Here is a 5,207-nt window from a genome sequence, read left to right on the forward strand (position 1 = left end):
CCCATCCCCCTCCAGGTGATAAAATACTCCAGCGGCTCGGCGTAGCGTGCGGCGGATACGTGGCCCGCTGCAGCCCGCCGGCTCGTCCCCCTGTGGGAGGGGTTGCCCTGCTCGCGGCCATTTTCACGCCAACGCGATAGAAATTGGTCAATCTGGGCCAGATGTGCCGTGCTATCCTATACCCTCCCGGGTGAAATATCGTGTCGCGCTACGGGGTCTGAGAGTCTCTGGGTCTCCCCGCAGCGGCCCCCGCAGCGCCCCCCTGCGCCCCCTCGCACGTTTAGCTGCTGTTAGGGAATCTCGACGGACAGAGGAGGACGAAGATGATGATGATAAAAACAGAGAAGGGAAGGAAAAGAAGGGAAATGAGGTGGGTGGCGGCGATTTTCGGATCGTCTCTCGGTGAACCTGTTCCCTTCGTTCTAGGAGATTGCTTACTCTCCATTTCGGAGCTGTTTGCGCGCGCACACCCTCACATCCTCACACATTCGCCAGCGGGGTTGACAAGCCCCCGCTGCCTCTCAAAGCGGCAACAGCTCCAGCCTCCTCCATATTCATGCATGGATTGTTTTTTCGGAGTATTTTTTTCGGATACGGTCCCTCTTGTGTTTGTTTTTATCGCCCCCGTTGTGGGGCGTTTTAACATTTCATTGCGATGTGTGTTCGCAAGCGTGTGTGAGAGTGTGTTTGTGTGCGTGAGTGCGTGTGTGTGTGAGAGTGTGTGGGGGCCCCGTTCCAGCAGGTAACGTGGGGCTGCTTGCTTATCGATTTCCCAGCCCGGCCGCCGAGCGTACCCTATAGTACGCTATAGCGTAGTTGTGCGTTACTCGGACAGGTCGGCCGCGCAGCTCCGGGCCCCCGGCGGACACGTTCGTGTCGGAGGGGTTGGTGGTGTAGGATTTCCGCTGGAGCGGCGACATGACGTCCCCGTCCAGCGGCCTGCTCTGCGCACGCACTGCGCACCGCCCCTCGCTGGACGGCTGACTAGCAGCCAACGTGTGGATCTGGTCGCGGTCGGGCTTGGACCGGTGAATCATTTTAGAGAACGCGGCAGACCAGCAGTGTGGAAAATGCCGTGAAATATCACGAATTTGAATTGTAAAGTTATGAAAAATAAACGACACTTTATATCGACTCGATATTCTTCGACTATTGAGAATTCGGTGTCGCAAAATTTGCAAGAGATTTCATGAATGGTAATTTATGAACAACTATGGGACGATATAACTCCCACATTTTCAAGCGTAGGACACGACGTCTCCCGGCTCCCTTCCCTGCTACAACAGTCGAACATTTTGCCTCACTGTTAAAATAGTGAAACTCGGTCACTTGGATTGAAAATGGTCTAACAGTGGCTTCTATAGTGCCTAGGCTTTTGGTGTCTGTTGTGACTGCCCCGACGGCCGACGGGTGACTGACTGGACGTGGAGGGCACAAAAATCAACTCCCTTCCACCAATCTCTCTCGGGGACTTTGAACCCGCACACAGCGCGCTGTGGTGGGCAAACTCATTTAGGTACCGTTTGCCGATGTCCTGCGGTGTGGTGGTGGTGGTGGGGTCCTTGGAGAGGGGAGCAGTAGGGTCCTTGTCTCTGTGGGTCCTTGTTGTCGGGCAGGGAGACGAGAGATCCTTTATGCCCTACTCCTCGTGCTGGGGGCCGCCTGCCTGGGGCGGTGGGTCCCGGAGTGCGCTCCAGCCCTCCCCGCCGGGGTCAGTGACAGTGAGGGCGCGACCGCAGCGGCGGCGGCGGCGCGGCGATGACAAAAGTTGTTTCACTTTGAGAGAGTTGCGCGGAATATTAGGGCCGCCCCGTGATTCGGAATAATGATTACGCGCCGCGGATAGGGGGCGAAAACTATCCGCGAGCGAAATGCGGGGGCGCGGCCGCGGCGCTGGGAGTTTGTGTGCAGTCGGCGTCGGCGGCGCCAGGGGGGCGGGGGGCGCTAGAGCCGCGCCTGACGAGGACTTTCTGTTTGGTTTTACACAATGGAGCGCGACGGTTTGGGGCCTTCCGTTGTAAACGTGGAGTAGGAGAAACCCTCGAACCCGCGGGCCCTCCCCACCCAGCAAGCGGTGGTGCGGTACTCGTATCGCCTGCTGTCGGTATGGTCGCCCACCTGGGGGTGGTTTTTGTGGGGGTGGATGGCACTGACGGAGTCTATTCCAGGGACCCTATCGCGTAGCCCTCTCTCCTTCCCCTGCTGTACCCCCCGACCGTTCGCGGCTTCCTGACAGCGAGGGGGCTGCGGTGGCGGGGGCCGGCACAGGCCACAGGCCAGCCACCGAATGTATCGCTGCAGAGCGGGGCGGTGCGCGCCGTGCTGCGGTGGCCTGGCCTGAACCCACCGTGGGTCATGGTCCTCGTGATTGCCTTTGATGTCGTCTGGTTGGCCATCCGGTCTGCCGTTCTCTTGTCCCTCCTCAGCCCCTCGGCCCCTCGGCCCCATATACCACGTGGGTCCCTTTTCAGTCCGCCAGTATAGAATGACGAAAAATTGGTCGCGCTGGCCTGGCAATATGTTTATTATTATTAAAAAGATGAAAAGCAAAGTAGAAAAAAATATAGCTTTGCTTTAATTTCTGAACATGAATGTATTCCCTGCCTGTGTGTGGGTGGGGCCAGCCCTGCCCCTCCCACTCCATGTTGTGTAAAGCGACACCACCCACTCACACGGCCCTTCTCTTTTGTCTGCAGGTGAGCTTTGGGCCCGAGCAGCGCCAACACAGCGGGACGGGCGGAGCGACGGGCCGTCGTGATGCTCGAGGTGGTGCGGGTACTGTAAGTGCGACGACGGCTCGGCCCGGGGGACGCCGAGCGGTGTGTAAACGTGCTGCAAAAGGGTGGCGGCCGGGCCGGGCCGGGCACCACAGCACGTCTGCTGCAGTAGCGGCCGGCTGCTGCACACTGCAGGGGCATTTGGGGCCGGCTAGCTGCTGCTGCTGGTGGTGCTTTGTGGGGGAGATAGGCCCGGGCGGGTGGCAACCGGAGCCCCGCCACGCCCCGCCCCGCCCCGCCACGCCCCGCCACGCCGCGCCGCAGCGGGTATAAATCAGTGACAGTCCCCGGCCGGGCCATTCGGGGAGCTCATTGCTCAGCCGCTTGCTCCGCTTGCTGGACCCTCGGGCCCCGGGCCCCGACAGAGTGATCTCGCGCGGACCTCGCCTTTATTTTTCTTATCGAAAAAAAGAAGCGAAGAAAATGAAAATAAAAACTGAAAGCAAAGAAAAAGCGTTATTAATTAAAGTTGATCGGGTGAGGGCTGAGGTTGCTGCTGCTGCTGCTACTGCTGCTGCTCAGGCCGAGCCGTCGTTACGCGGGGGTAATCCCGATGGCGAGTTTTGCATTTCTGTGTCGCGTCGTCGGTCGTCGGAGTGGAGGCAGTGGTGGGAGGAATTGAAAGCAAGCGGCGGCGGGACGACGGCGACGGCGGCGTCGGCGAGGGTAGGGAAAGGGAGGGAGGGGGGGAGGAGCCTCCGCCTGCTCCGCCACGACAAACCCTTCCCTATCTCGCCCCGCTTGGCTCGGCGCTCGGCTCCGGCAGACGCTCCGCCGGGGGATGGACGCCGTATCATTAGGCGCGTCGAGGTGAAGGGATTAGGCGTGACTGAGCGGGAATGGGGTGGCGGGGGTGAGGTGGTGTCGAACGGGGAGGAGAGGGAGAAGTGGGGGGTGGAAAGAAGGGTGGGGCGTTACTTTATTCGATACCTTTAGAAGAATATGGGACGGATAGATGGAATTCACGGGCCCTCTCCGGAGCGAGGGAAAAGGTATGGGATCGAAAGCGTTGGAACAGGCTCACCCCCACCCCCATGGGCTGCAGCGTGCTGAAGTTTTTAACACAGTGCAAAGGGAAGTCGGGTCAAACAACGCACTTTCGTCCGAATCAAAATGTCGGATTAAGCTTACAGGTGTAGATTTACTTTTGCGTGTTCAGTCGAGAGCCGCTGCCGCGACTCCAGGCTTGTGGACGGCCCCTTCCCCTCGCGCCTTGCAACCCTGACTGCATGCGACTAAAATGACGTTGGGGGTGGTTCGCGCTTAGGTGTGGAGAGAGAGGGGAGGAACGGCTTGGATTGCATGCTGTTGCAGACGCGTGGCGGGGCGGGGTGGGGCGCGGCGGGGCGGGGCGCGGCGGCGGACTGGCGCCTCGTCCGGGGGTGGTGGGGCGGCCCGCGGGGGTTGGCGCGGCGCGCGGCGGCCCGTGGGCGGCAGTGCTCGGCAGCACGAGGCGCGCGGCGGTCAGGATCGAGTGTCGCGGCACCAAGGCGCAGCGCAGGCACCGCTCGGGCGAGCTCACGCACGGCGGCGGGGCAGAGCAGGCAGAGCCAGGGAGGGCCGGCCAGCACGGAGACACAAGGTCAGGTGGGTACAGAAGACAGAGACAGGGTACAGAACAAGGGCGTTGCTCTCATCAAATAGGGACGTTGTCCTCATTGGAATTGTGAAATTTTGCGACGCTTGGTCTGGGTAGACACATACTTACCGGCGGTGTGCGGGACGCCCCCGGTAGCTGTGCTGTACCACGGGCGGCTGTGCGGGCGCGTTGCCTACCCTCCCGGGGCCCGACAGGCAGCCGGACTCGGACAGGCAGCCCGGCACAGAGCAGCTCGGAGCGTGCTCAGGCTCACAGGCTCACAGTCAGCGTTCTGCGGTGGTGGTGGTCGGCTAGTCACAGCCTCCTTTGGCTGTGACTCACTGACTTTCTTTCTTTTCTTTCTTGCTCCGCGCGCTGTGAGAGTGTTTCGGCGGCGCCCGCTGAGTCACGCAGTGTCCTTGGTGGGGGCCCGACTCGAGGGATTTGCTAGAAACAGTTGTTGGGGGGCGGGGTTGTTGCCGCCGTCCCTCGTTACGCCCTTTGTCCCGCTCCCACTTTATACTTACCTGCTGTTAATTTTACCGCCCCGCGCCGGGGGAGATATCTCATCCAGCGGGAGAGGAGAGGGGACGGCGCGCTGTGTGAAGAGGGTGGAAAAGACTTTCTCTCTTTGTTCTCCCCCTCTCCCTCCCTCTCTCTCGTCTCGCGGTGCCGTCGTGCAGCATTTTCATCTGTCTTTCTCTTGCTCCCGCTGCTCTTCCAAAAGTGCTTGTTCCTCCCCGTCTCGTCCGCGATGATGGTGATGACGCTGTCGGTCCCCCGCCGCCCTCAGCTCATCTCGTCTTCATAAACCCCGTTTAATCATTGGCGCTCGCGGCCGCTGCTGCTGC

General features: G+C 60.7%; 1 protein-coding gene across 3 annotated transcripts in view; it reads left to right on the forward strand.

The window, feature by feature from the left end:
* Window positions 1-4,159: 4,159 nt before the first annotated feature.
* Window positions 4,160-5,207, forward strand: part of LOC113208815 (centaurin-gamma-1A) — a 23,320-nt gene continuing 22,272 nt past the window's right edge. The window contains exon 1 of one of the 3 annotated variants that reach the window (XM_052269060.1): window positions 4,160-4,359. The gene's annotated coding sequence lies outside the window, so the exon portion shown is untranslated. Of the gene's footprint in view, window positions 4,365-5,207 lie in introns of all 3 variants that reach the window. The other 2 variants (XM_052269058.1, XM_052269059.1) reach the window with 2 other exon arrangements.

This window comes from Frankliniella occidentalis, unplaced genomic scaffold (genome assembly GCF_000697945.3).
Source record: "Frankliniella occidentalis isolate FOCC.00 unplaced genomic scaffold, Focc_3.1 Scaffold81, whole genome shotgun sequence".
NCBI lineage: Eukaryota > Metazoa > Arthropoda > Insecta > Thysanoptera > Thripidae > Frankliniella > Frankliniella occidentalis.